Below are 12,053 nucleotides of genomic sequence, written 5' to 3'. Positions count from 1 at the left end.
TTCCAGCAGAGGGAGACAACGTTTCAGAAAAGGCATTGTAGCAAACCAAAAAAGAAATTTTAAGCGCAGCAGAGTAACCAGCTCACATACCTGTTAGCTCAGGTGAGTTTAAAAGGCTGCTGTTGATAACAAGGGCATTTGCTAAATAGATGGTGTGTGTGCAACAATATACTGAAAGGTCAATTATATTGTGCAGCTTATCTCACCACCTGTAGTTATTTAGGTGAAAGCTCCAAAATGCTTGCCTAATATGTCTGTTTATCCAAAAGGAAGTATAGAGTGAGAGCTAGATAGATAGCATTGCATTACATTACATGGCAATGCAATGCACAGTTGCTGAAGTTGAACCAAAATGAGCTTGTCATCTGGCTTCTGCAACTTTTAACATGAAAAATCCAATGAGGAGAAGAAAAGCAAAGCCAAAGAGTCCATCCCAAAATCCGACAAACAAGCCAAATGAACAAAAAGCATTGAATTCAATTCTTTCTGATTTTAGAAACTGCATTAAAGAAGGGGTGCACCGGTCCTGGAGATACTGCAATACCAGGTCAATGCGTGGAGTGGACAGAGCAAGCTCTTTTTCCATCTCCCTGTTCTAAAAATCCATTTAATATATGGTCCCCAGATAGGGGACGTATCAGATATTAAACTGATAAGAACAGATACTACACTTGATCTTAGCCAAAAGGCCGAGAAGCGATAACCAGAATTGGTTTCCGACTACGGTGCCACCCAAGGATTCTGAAAAGTCCATTTGTGGAGATGGCCACCTGGACTCCCGTTAAGAAGACATGCTGTCAATCTCTAGATCCCTCACATGCCTGCACTTTTCGGCTTGCTGCTGCTGCAATCCACGCGTTTTAGATCTGCATAACTCCACCTCTTTTAGCACAGTACCCTCAACCCCCGGCTGTTCCCACCCGCCTCAACACCGTTGGAAGGGAGGAGAACCAATTAAGGCGGGGGGGGGGGGTGGAACGAGCAGCTGTCTACCCTTAGCAGGAGGGTTGCTGATTACTTACCTCTCCTGCTGCTGCTGCTGCTGCTGGCTGTCCAGCAGCAGACTGAAGGTGGCTGCTGCTGTGCGCAGGTATATAAAGGCTCAGAGCCTATTATGACACGTGCAGCCAGCGTTCCATTGCCACATTCCGTCTACTGCAGGCGGGATACCTGGATGGCTGAATGTCACTGAGAAGCTCACAGAGACCGCCATAAGCAACAGTTTAAAAGAATGCCACAGACTAATCAACCAAACTTTTTGGGTTGGTTTCTCTTTTATAGTCTGCAGGCATTAAATGAAAGAAGTCAGTGTTCCAGCAGAGGGAGACAACGTTTCAGAAAAGGCATTGTAGCAAACCAAAAAAGAAATTTTAAGCGCAGCAGAGTAACCAGCTCACATACCTGTTAGCTCAGGTGAGTTTAAAAGGCTGCTGTTGATAACAAGGGCATTTGCTAAATAGATGGTGTGTGTGCAACAATATACTGAAAGGTCAATTATATTGTGCAGCTTATCTCACCACCTGTAGTTATTTAGGTGAAAGCTCCAAAATGCTTGCCTAATATGTCTGTTTATCCAAAAGGAAGTATAGAGGGAGAGCTAGATAGATAGCATTGCATTACATTACATGGCAATGCAATGCACAGTTGCTGAAGTTGAACCAAAATGAGCTTGTCATCTGGCTTCTGCAACTTTTAACATGAAAAATCCAATGAGGAGAAGAAAAGCAAAGCCAAAGAGTCCATCCCAAAATCCGACAAACAAGCCAAATGAACAAAAAGCATTGAATTCAATTCTTTCTGATTTTAGAAACTGCATTAAAGAAGGGGTGCACCGGTCCTGGAGATACTGCAATACCAGGTCAATGCGTGGAGTGGACAGAGCAAGCTCTTTTTCCATCTCCCTGTTCTAAAAATCCATTTAATATATGGTCCCCAGATAGGGGACGTATTAGATATTAAACTGATAAGAACAGATACTACACTTGATCTTAGCCAAAAGGCCGAGAAGCGATAACCAGAATTGGTTTCCGACTACGGTGCCACCCAAGGATTCTGAAAAGTCCATTTGTGGAGATGGCCACCTGGACTCCCGTTAAGAAGACATGCTGTCAACCTCTAGATCCCTCACATGCCTGCACTTTTCGGCTTGCTGCTGCTGCAATCCACGCGTTTTAGATCTGCATAACTCCACCTCTTTTAGCACAGTACCCTCAACCCCCGGCTGTTCCCACCCGCCTCAACACCGTTGGAAGGGAGGAGAACCAATTAAGGCGGGGGGGGGGGGTGGAACGAGCAGCTGTCTACCCTTAGCAGGAGGGTTGCTGATTAATTACCTCTCCTGCTGCTGCTGCTGCTGGCTGTCCAGCAGCAGACTGAAGGTGGCTGCTGCTGTGCGCAGGTATATAAAGGCTCAGAGCCTATTATGACACGCGCAGCCAGCGTTCCATTGCCACATTCCGTCTACTGCAGGCGGGATACCTGGATGGCTGAATGTCACTGAGAAGCTCACAGAGACCGCCATAAGCAACAGTTTAAAAGAATGCCACAGACTAATCAACCAAACTTTTTGGGTTGGTTTCTCTTTTATAGTCTGCAGGCATTAAATGAAAGAAGTCAGTGTTCCAGCAGAGGGAGACAACGTTTCAGAAAAGGCATTGTAGCAAACCAAAAAAGAAATTTTAAGCGCAGCAGAGTAACCAGCTCACATACCTGTTAGCTCAGGTGAGTTTAAAAGGCTGCTGTTGATAACAAGGGCATTTGCTAAATAGATGGTGTGTGTGCAACAATATACTGAAAGGTCAATTATATTGTGCAGCTTTTCTCACCACCTGTAGTTATTTAGGTGAAAGCTCCAAAATGCTTGCCTAATATGTCTGTTTATCCAAAAGGAAGTATAGAGGGAGAGCTAGATAGATAGCATTGCATTACATTACATGGCAATGCAATGCACAGTTGCTGAAGTTGAACCAAAATGAGCTTGTCATCTGGCTTCTGCAACTTTTAACATGAAAAATCCAATGAGGAGAAGAAAAGCAAAGCCAAAGAGTCCATCCCAAAATCCGACAAACAAGCCAAATGAACAAAAAGCATTGAATTCAATTCTTTCTGATTTTAGAAACTGCATTAAAGAAGGGGTGCACCGGTCCTGGAGATACTGCAATACCAGGTCAATGCGTGGAGTGGACAGAGCAAGCTCTTTTTCCATCTCCCTGTTCTAAAAATCCATTTAATATATGGTCCCCAGATAGGGGACGTATCAGATATTAAACTGATAAGAACAGATACTACACTTGATCTTAGCCAAAAGGCCGAGAAGCGATAACCAGAATTGGTTTCCGACTACGGTGCCACCCAAGGATTCTGAAAAGTCCATTTGTGGAGATGGCCACCTGGACTCCCGTTAAGAAGACATGCTGTCAACCTCTAGATCCCTCACATGCCTGCACTTTTTGGCTTGCTGCTGCTGCAATCCACGCGTTTTAGATCTACATAACTCCACCTCTTTTAGCACAGTACCCTCAACCCCCGGCTGTTCCCACCCGCCTCAACACCGTTGGAAGGGAGGAGAACCAATTAAGGCGGGGGGGGGGGTGGAACGAGCAGCTGTCTACCCTTAGCAGGAGGGTTGCTGATTAATTACCTCTCCTGCTGCTGCTGCTGCTGCTGGCTGTCCAGCAGCAGACTGAAGGTGGCTGCTGCTGTGCGCAGGTATATAAAGGCTCAGAGCCTATTATGACACGCGCAGCCAGCGTTCCATTGCCACATTCCGTCTACTGCAGGCGGGATACCTGGATGGCTGAATGTCACTGAGAAGCTCAAAGAGACCGCCATAAGCAACAGTTTAAAAGAATGCCACAGACTAATCAACCAAACTTTTTGGGTTGGTTTCTCTTTTATAGTCTGCAGGCATTAAATGAAAGAAGTCAGTGTTCCAGCAGAGGGAGACAACGTTTCAGAAAAGGCATTGTAGCAAACCAAAAAAGAAATTTTAAGCGCAGCAGAGTAACCAGCTCACATACCTGTTAGCTCAGGTGAGTTTAAAAGGCTGCTGTTGATAACAAGGGCATTTGCTAAATAGATGGTGTGTGTGCAACAATATACTGAAAGGTCAATTATATTGTGCAGCTTATCTCACCACCTGTAGTTATTTAGGTGAAAGCTCCAAAATGCTTGCCTAATATGTCTGTTTATCCAAAAGGAAGTATAGAGGGAGAGCTAGATAGATAGCATTGCATTACATTACATGGCAATGCAATGCACAGTTGCTGAAGTTGAACCAAAATGAGCTTGTCATCTGGCTTCTGCAACTTTTAACATGAAAAATCCAATGAGGAGAAGAAAAGCAAAGCCAAAGAGTCCATCCCAAAATCCGACAAACAAGCCAAATGAACAAAAAGCATTGAATTCAATTCTTTCTGATTTTAGAAACTGCATTAAAGAAGGGGTGCACCGGTCCTGGAGATACTGCAATACCAGGTCAATGCGTGGAGTGGACAGAGCAAGCTCTTTTTCCATCTCCCTGTTCTAAAAATCCATTTAATATATGGGCCCCAGATAGGGGACGTATCAGATATTAAACTGATAAGAACAGATACTACACTTGATCTTAGCCAAAAGGCCGAGAAGCGATAACCAGAATTGGTTTCCGACTACGGTGCCACCCAAGGATTCTGAAAAGTCCATTTGTGGAGATGGCCACCTGGACTCCCGTTAAGAAGACATGCTGTCAACCTCTAGATCCCTCACATGCCTGCACTTTTCGGCTTGCTGCTGCTGCAATCCACGCGTTTTAGATCTGCATAACTCCACCTCTTTTAGCACAGTACCCTCAACCCCCGGCTGTTCCCACCCGCCTCAACACCGTTGGAAGGGAGGAGAACCAATTAAGGCGGGGGGGGGGTGGAACGAGCAGCTGTCTACCCTTAGCAGGAGGGTTGCTGATTAATTACCTCTCCTGCTGCTGCTGCTGCTGGCTGTCCAGCAGCAGACTGAAGGTGGCTGCTGCTGTGCGCAGGTATATAAAGGCTCAGAGCCTATTATGACACGCGCAGCCAGCGTTCCATTGCCACATTCCGTCTACTGCAGGCGGGATACCTGGATGGCTGAATGTCACTGAGAAGCTCACAGAGACCGCCATAAGCAACAGTTTAAAAGAATGCCACAGACTAATCAACCAAACTTTTTGGGTTGGTTTCTCTTTTATAGTCTGCAGGCATTAAATGAAAGAAGTCAGTGTTCCAGCAGAGGGAGACAACGTTTCAGAAAAGGCATTGTAGCAAACCAAAAAAGAAATTTTAAGCGCAGCAGAGTAACCAGCTCACATACCTGTTAGCTCAGGTGAGTTTAAAAGGCTGCTGTTGATAACAAGGGCATTTGCTAAATAGATGGTGTGTGTGCAACAATATACTGAAAGGTCAATTATATTGTGCAGCTTATCTCACCACCTGTAGTTATTTAGGTGAAAGCTCCAAAATGCTTGCCTAATATGTCTGTTTATCCAAAAGGAAGTATAGAGGGAGAGCTAGATAGATAGCATTGCATTACATTACATGGCAATGCAATGCACAGTTGCTGAAGTTGAACCAAAATGAGCTTGTCATCTGGCTTCTGCAACTTTTAACATGAAAAATCCAATGAGGAGAAGAAAAGCAAAGCCAAAGAGTCCATCCCAAAATCCGACAAACAAGCCAAATGAACAAAAAGCATTGAATTCAATTCTTTCTGATTTTAGAAACTGCATTAAAGAAGGGGTGCACCGGTCCTGGAGATACTGCAATACCAGGTCAATGCGTGGAGTGGACAGAGCAAGCTCTTTTTCCATCTCCCTGTTCTAAAAATCCATTTAATATATGGTCCCCAGATAGGGGACGTATCAGATATTAAACTGATAAGAACAGATACTACACTTGATCTTAGCCAAAAGGCCGAGAAGCGATAACCAGAATTGGTTTCCGACTACGGTGCCACCCAAGGATTCTGAAAAGTCCATTTGTGGAGATGGCCACCTGGACTCCCGTTAAGAAGACATGCTGTCAACCTCTAGATCCCTCACATGCCTGCACTTTTCGGCTTGCTGCTGCTGCAATCCACGCGTTTTAGATCTGCATAACTCCACCTCTTTTAGCACAGTACCCTCAACCCCCGGCTGTTCCCACCCGCCTCAACACCGTTGGAAGGGAGGAGAACCAATTAAGGCGGGGGGGGGGGGTGGAACGAGCAGCTGTCTACCCTTAGCAGGAGGGTTGCTGATTAATTACCTCTCCTGCTGCTGCTGCTGCTGGCTGTCCAGCAGCAGACTGAAGGTGGCTGCTGCTGTGCGCAGGTATATAAAGGCTCAGAGCCTATTATGACACGCGCAGCCAGCGTTCCATTGCCACATTCCGTCTACTGCAGGCGGGATACCTGGATGGCTGAATGTCACTGAGAAGCTCACAGAGACCGCCATAAGCAACAGTTTAAAAGAATGCCACAGACTAATCAACCAAACTTTTTGGGTTGGTTTCTCTTTTATAGTCTGCAGGCATTAAATGAAAGAAGTCAGTGTTCCAGCAGAGGGAGACAACGTTTCAGAAAAGGCATTGTAGCAAACCAAAAAAGAAATTTTAAGCGCAGCAGAGTAACCAGCTCACATACCTGTTAGCTCAGGTGAGTTTAAAAGGCTGCTGTTGATAACAAGGGCATTTGCTAAATAGATGGTGTGTGTGCAACAATATACTGAAAGGTCAATTATATTGTGCAGCTTATCTCACCACCTGTAGTTATTTAGGTGAAAGCTCCAAAATGCTTGCCTAATATGTCTGTTTATCCAAAAGGAAGTATAAAGGGAGAGCTAGATAGATAGCATTGCATTACATTACATGGCAATGCAATGCACAGTTGCTGAAGTTGAACCAAAATGAGCTTGTCATCTGGCTTCTGCAACTTTTAACATGAAAAATCCAATGAGGAGAAGAAAAGCAAAGCCAAAGAGTCCATCCCAAAATCCGACAAACAAGCCAAATGAACAAAAAGCATTGAATTCAATTCTTTCTGATTTTAGAAACTGCATTAAAGAAGGGGTGCACCGGTCCTGGAGATACTGCAATACCAGGTCAATGCGTGGAGTGGACAGAGCAAGCTCTTTTTCCATCTCCCTGTTCTAAAAATCCATTTAATATATGGTCCCCAGATAGGGGACGTATCAGATATTAAACTGATAAGAACAGATACTACACTTGATCTTAGCCAAAAGGCCGAGAAGCGATAACCAGAATTGGTTTCCGACTACGGTGCCACCCAAGGATTCTGAAAAGTCCATTTGTGGAGATGGCCACCTGGACTCCCGTTAAGAAGACATGCTGTCAACCTCTAGATCCCTCACATGCCTGCACTTTTCGGCTTGCTGCTGCTGCAATCCACGCGTTTTAGATCTGCATAACTCCACCTCTTTTAGCACAGTACCCTCAACCCCTGGCTGTTCCCACCCGCCTCAACACCGTTGGAAGGGAGGAGAACCAATTAAGGCGGGGGGGGGGGTGGAACGAGCAGCTGTCTACCCTTAGCAGGAGGGTTGCTGATTAATTACCTCTCCTGCTGCTGCTGCTGCTGGCTGTCCAGCAGCAGACTGTAGGTGGCTGCTGCTGTGCGCAGGTATATAAAGGCTCAGAGCCTATTATGACACGCGCAGCCAGCGTTCCATTGCCACATTCCGTCTACTGCAGGCGGGATACCTGGATGGCTGAATGTCACTGAGAAGCTCACAGAGACCGCCATAAGCAACAGTTTAAAAGAATGCCACAGACTAATCAACCAAACTTTTTGGGTTGGTTTCTCTTTTATAGTCTGCAGGCATTAAATGAAAGAAGTCAGTGTTCCAGCAGAGGGAGACAACGTTTCAGAAAAGGCATTGTAGCAAACCAAAAAAGAAATTTTAAGCGCAGCAGAGTAACCAGCTCACATACCTGTTAGCTCAGGTGAGTTTAAAAGGCTGCTGTTGATAACAAGGGCATTTGCTAAATAGATGGTGTGTGTGCAACAATATACTGAAAGGTCAATTATATTGTGCAGCTTATCTCACCACCTGTAGTTATTTAGGTGAAAGCTCCAAAATGCTTGCCTAATATGTCTGTTTATCCAAAAGGAAGTATAGAGGGAGAGCTAGATAGATAGCATTGCATTACATTACATGGCAATGCAATGCACAGTTGCTGAAGTTGAACCAAAATGAGCTTGTCATCTGGCTTCTGCAACTTTTAACATGAAAAATCCAATGAGGAGAAGAAAAGCAAAGCCAAAGAGTCCATCCCAAAATCCGACAAACAAGCCAAATGAACAAAAAGCATTGAATTCAATTCTTTCTGATTTTAGAAACTGCATTAAAGAAGGGGTGCACCGGTCCTGGAGATACTGCAATACCAGGTCAATGCGTGGAGTGGACAGAGCAAGCTCTTTTTCCATCTCCCTGTTCTAAAAATCCATTTAATATATGGTCCCCAGATAGGGGACGTATCAGATATTAAACTGATAAGAACAGATACTACACTTGATCTTAGCCAAAAGGCCGAGAAGCGATAACCAGAATTGGTTTCCGACTACGGTGCCACCCAAGGATTCTGAAAAGTCCATTTGTGGAGATGGCCACCTGGACTCCCGTTAAGAAGACATGCTGTCAACCTCTAGATCACTCACATGCCTGCACTTTTCGGCTTGCTGCTGCTGCAATCCACGCGTTTTAGATCTGCATAACTCCACCTCTTTTAGCACAGTACCCTCAACCCCCGGCTGTTCCCACCCGCCTCAACACTGTTGGAAGGGAGGAGAACCAATTAAGGCGGGGGGGGGGGGGTGGAACGAGCAGCTGTCTACCCTTAGCAGGAGGGTTGCTGATTAATTACCTCTCCTGCTGCTGCTGCTGCTGCTGGCTGTCCAGCAGCAGACTGAAGGTGGCTGCTGCTGTGCGCAGGTATATAAAGGCTCAGAGCCTATTATGACACGCGCAGCCAGCGTTCCATTGCCCCATTCCGTCTACTGCAGGCGGGATACCTGGATGGCTGAATGTCACTGAGAAGCTCACAGAGACCGCCATAAGCAACAGTTTAAAAGAATGCCACAGACTAATCAACCAAACTTTTTGGGTTGGGTTCTCTTTTATAGTCTGCAGGCATTAAATGAAAGAAGTCAGTGTTCCAGCAGAGGGAGACAACGTTTCAGAAAAGGCATTGTAGCAAACCAAAAAAGAAATTTTAAGCGCAGCAGAGTAACCAGCTCACATACCTGTTAGCTCAGGTGAGTTTAAAAGGCTGCTGTTGATAACAAGGGCATTTGCTAAATAGATGGTGTGTGTGCAACAATATACTGAAAGGTCAATTATATTGTGCAGCTTATCTCACCACCTGTAGTTATTTAGGTGAAAGCTCCAAAATGCTTGCCTAATATGTCTGTTTATCCAAAAGGAAGTATAGAGGGAGAGCTAGATAGATAGCATTGCATTACATTACATGGCAATGCAATGCACAGTTGCTGAAGTTGAACCAAAATGAGCTTGTCATCTGGCTTCTGCAACTTTTAACATGAAAAATCCAATGAGGAGAAGAAAAGCAAAGCCAAAGAGTCCATCCCAAAATCCGACAAACAAGCCAAATGAACAAAAAGCATTGAATTCAATTCTTTCTGATTTTAGAAACTGCATTAAAGAAGGGGTGCACCGGTCCTGGAGATACCGCAATACCAGGTCAATGCGTGGAGTGGACAGAGCAAGCTCTTTTTCCATCTCCCTGTTCTAAAAATCCATTTAATATATGGTCCCCAGATAGGGGACGTATCAGATATTAAACTGATAAGAACAGATACTACACTTGATCTTAGCCAAAAGGCCGAGAAACGATAACCAGAATTGGTTTCCGACTACGGTGCCACCCAAGGATTCTGAAAAGTCCATTTGTGGAGATGGCCACCTGGACTCCCGTTAAGAAGACATGCTGTCAACCTCTAGATCCCTCACATGCCTGCACTTTTCGGCTTGCTGCTGCTGCAATCCACGCGTTTTAGATCTGCATAACTCCACCTCTTTTAGCACAGTACCCTCAACCCCCAGCTGTTCCCACCCGCCTCAACACCGTTGGAAGGGAGGAGAACCAATTAAGGCGGGGGGGGTGGAACGAGCACCTGTCTACCCTTAGCAGGAGGGTTGCTGATTAATTACCTCTCCTGCTGCTGCTGCTGCTGGCTGTCCAGCAGCAGACTGAAGGTGGCTGCTGCTGTGCGCAGGTATATAAAGGCTCAGAGCCTATTATGACACGCGCAGCCAGCGTTCCATTGCCCCATTCCGTCTACTGCAGGCGGGATACCTGGATGGCTGAATGTCACTGAGAAGCTCACAGAGACCGCCATAAGCAACAGTTTAAAAGAATACCACAGACTAATCAACCAAACTTTTTGGGTTGGTTTCTCTTTTATAGTCTGCAGGCATTAAATGAAAGAAGTCAGTGTTCCAGCAGAGGGAGACAACGTTTCAGAAAAGGCATTGTAGCAAACCAAAAAAGAAATTTTAAGCGCAGCAGAGTAACCAGCTCACATACCTGTTAGCTCAGGTGAGTTTAAAAGGCTGCTGTTGATAACAAGGGCATTTGCTAAATAGATGGTGTGTGTGCAACAATATACTGAAAGGTCAATTATATTGTGCAGCTTATCTCACCACCTGTAGTTATTTAGGTGAAAGCTCCAAAATGCTTGCCTAATATGTCTGTTTATCCAAAAGGAAGTATAGAGGGAGAGCTAGATAGATAGCATTGCGTTACATTACATGGCAATGCAATGCACAGTTGCTGAAGTTGAACCAAAATGAGCTTGTCATCTGGCTTCTGCAACTTTTAACATGAAAAATCCAATGAGGAGAAGAAAAGCAAAGCCAAAGAGTCCATCCCAAAATCCGACAAACAAGCCAAATGAACAAAAAGCATTGAATTCAATTCTTTCTGATTTTAGAAACTGCATTAAAGAAGGGGTGCACCGGTCCTGGAGATACTGCAATACCAGGTCAATGCGTGGAGTGGACAGAGCAAGCTCTTTTTCCATCTCCCTGTTCTAAAAATCCATTTAATATATGGTCCCCAGATAGGGGACGTATCAGATATTAAACTGATAAGAACAGATACTACACTTGATCTTAGCCAAAAGGCCGAGAAGCGATAACCAGAATTGGTTTCCGACTACGGTGCCACCCAAGGATTCTGAAAAGTCCATTTGTGGAGATGGCCACCTGGACTCCCGTTAAGAAGACATGCTGTCAACCTCTAGATCCCTCACATGCCTGCACTTTTCGGCTTGCTGCTGCTGCAATCCACGCGTTTTAGATCTGCATAACTCCACCTCTTTTAGCACAGTACCCTCAACCCCCGGCTGTTCCCACCCGCCTCAACACCGTTGGAAGGGAGGAGAACCAATTAAGGCGGGGGGGGGGTGGAACGAGCAGCTGTCTACCCTTAGCAGGAGGGTTGCTGATTAATTACCTCTCCTGCTGCTGCTGCTGGCTGTCCAGCAGCAGACTGAAGGTGGCTGCTGCTGTGCGCAGGTATATAAAGGCTCAGAGCCTATTATGACACGCGCAGCCAGCGTTCCATTGCCACATTCCGTCTACTGCAGGCGGGATACCTGGATGGCTGAATGTCACTGAGAAGCTCACAGAGACCGCCATAAGCAACAGTTTAAAAGAATGCCACAGACTAATCAACCAAACTTTTTGGGTTGGTTTCTCTTTTATAGTCTGCAGGCATTAAATGAAAGAAGTCAGTGTTCCAGCAGAGGGAGACAACGTTTCAGAAAAGGCATTGTAGCAAACCAAAAAAGAAATTTTAAGCGCAGCAGAGTAACCAGCTCACATACCTGTTAGCTCAGGTGAGTTTAAAAGGCTGCTGTTGATAACAAGGGCATTTGCTAAATAGATGGTGTGTGTGCAACAATATACTGAAAGGTCAATTATATTGTGCAGCTTATCTCACCACCTGTAGTTATTTAGGTGAAAGCTCCAAAATGCTTGCCTAATATGTCTGTTTATCCAAAAGGAAGTATAGAGGGAG

At 45.2% G+C, this 12,053-nt stretch overlaps 9 non-coding genes across 9 annotated transcripts; all 9 read right to left on the bottom strand.

Annotated features, from left to right (window-relative positions):
• Positions 1-510: 510 nt before the first annotated feature.
• On the bottom strand, positions 511-701 carry LOC141182487 (U2 spliceosomal RNA). Its single transcript, XR_012257848.1, has one exon. It is a non-coding gene; the product is annotated as a U2 spliceosomal RNA (small nuclear RNA).
• Positions 702-1,821: 1,120 nt separating this feature from the next.
• On the bottom strand, positions 1,822-2,012 carry LOC141181801 (U2 spliceosomal RNA). Its single transcript, XR_012257344.1, has one exon. It is a non-coding gene; the product is annotated as a U2 spliceosomal RNA (small nuclear RNA).
• Positions 2,013-3,129: 1,117 nt separating this feature from the next.
• On the bottom strand, positions 3,130-3,320 carry LOC141182486 (U2 spliceosomal RNA). The gene has a single exon (XR_012257847.1). It is a non-coding gene; the product is annotated as a U2 spliceosomal RNA (small nuclear RNA).
• Positions 3,321-4,439: 1,119 nt separating this feature from the next.
• LOC141181752 (U2 spliceosomal RNA) lies at positions 4,440-4,630 on the bottom strand. The gene has a single exon (XR_012257299.1). It is a non-coding gene; the product is annotated as a U2 spliceosomal RNA (small nuclear RNA).
• A 1,115-nt stretch (positions 4,631-5,745) lies between these two features.
• LOC141182485 (U2 spliceosomal RNA) lies at positions 5,746-5,936 on the bottom strand. Its single transcript, XR_012257846.1, has one exon. It is a non-coding gene; the product is annotated as a U2 spliceosomal RNA (small nuclear RNA).
• A 1,117-nt stretch (positions 5,937-7,053) lies between these two features.
• LOC141182484 (U2 spliceosomal RNA) lies at positions 7,054-7,244 on the bottom strand. The gene has a single exon (XR_012257845.1). It is a non-coding gene; the product is annotated as a U2 spliceosomal RNA (small nuclear RNA).
• Positions 7,245-8,360: 1,116 nt separating this feature from the next.
• On the bottom strand, positions 8,361-8,551 carry LOC141182483 (U2 spliceosomal RNA). Its single transcript, XR_012257844.1, has one exon. It is a non-coding gene; the product is annotated as a U2 spliceosomal RNA (small nuclear RNA).
• A 1,121-nt stretch (positions 8,552-9,672) lies between these two features.
• Positions 9,673-9,863, bottom strand: LOC141181780 (U2 spliceosomal RNA). The gene has a single exon (XR_012257325.1). It is a non-coding gene; the product is annotated as a U2 spliceosomal RNA (small nuclear RNA).
• A 1,113-nt stretch (positions 9,864-10,976) lies between these two features.
• Positions 10,977-11,167, bottom strand: LOC141182481 (U2 spliceosomal RNA). Its single transcript, XR_012257843.1, has one exon. It is a non-coding gene; the product is annotated as a U2 spliceosomal RNA (small nuclear RNA).
• Positions 11,168-12,053: the final 886 nt, after the last annotated feature.

This window comes from Phyllobates terribilis, unplaced genomic scaffold (assembly GCF_046119375.1).
Source record: "Phyllobates terribilis strain yellow unplaced genomic scaffold, ASM4611937v1 Scaffold_34__1_contigs__length_13252353, whole genome shotgun sequence".
Lineage (NCBI taxonomy): Eukaryota > Metazoa > Chordata > Amphibia > Anura > Dendrobatidae > Phyllobates > Phyllobates terribilis.
Note: the sequence above shows the minus strand (reverse complement) of the source record. Positions and strands in the feature narration are given on the sequence as shown.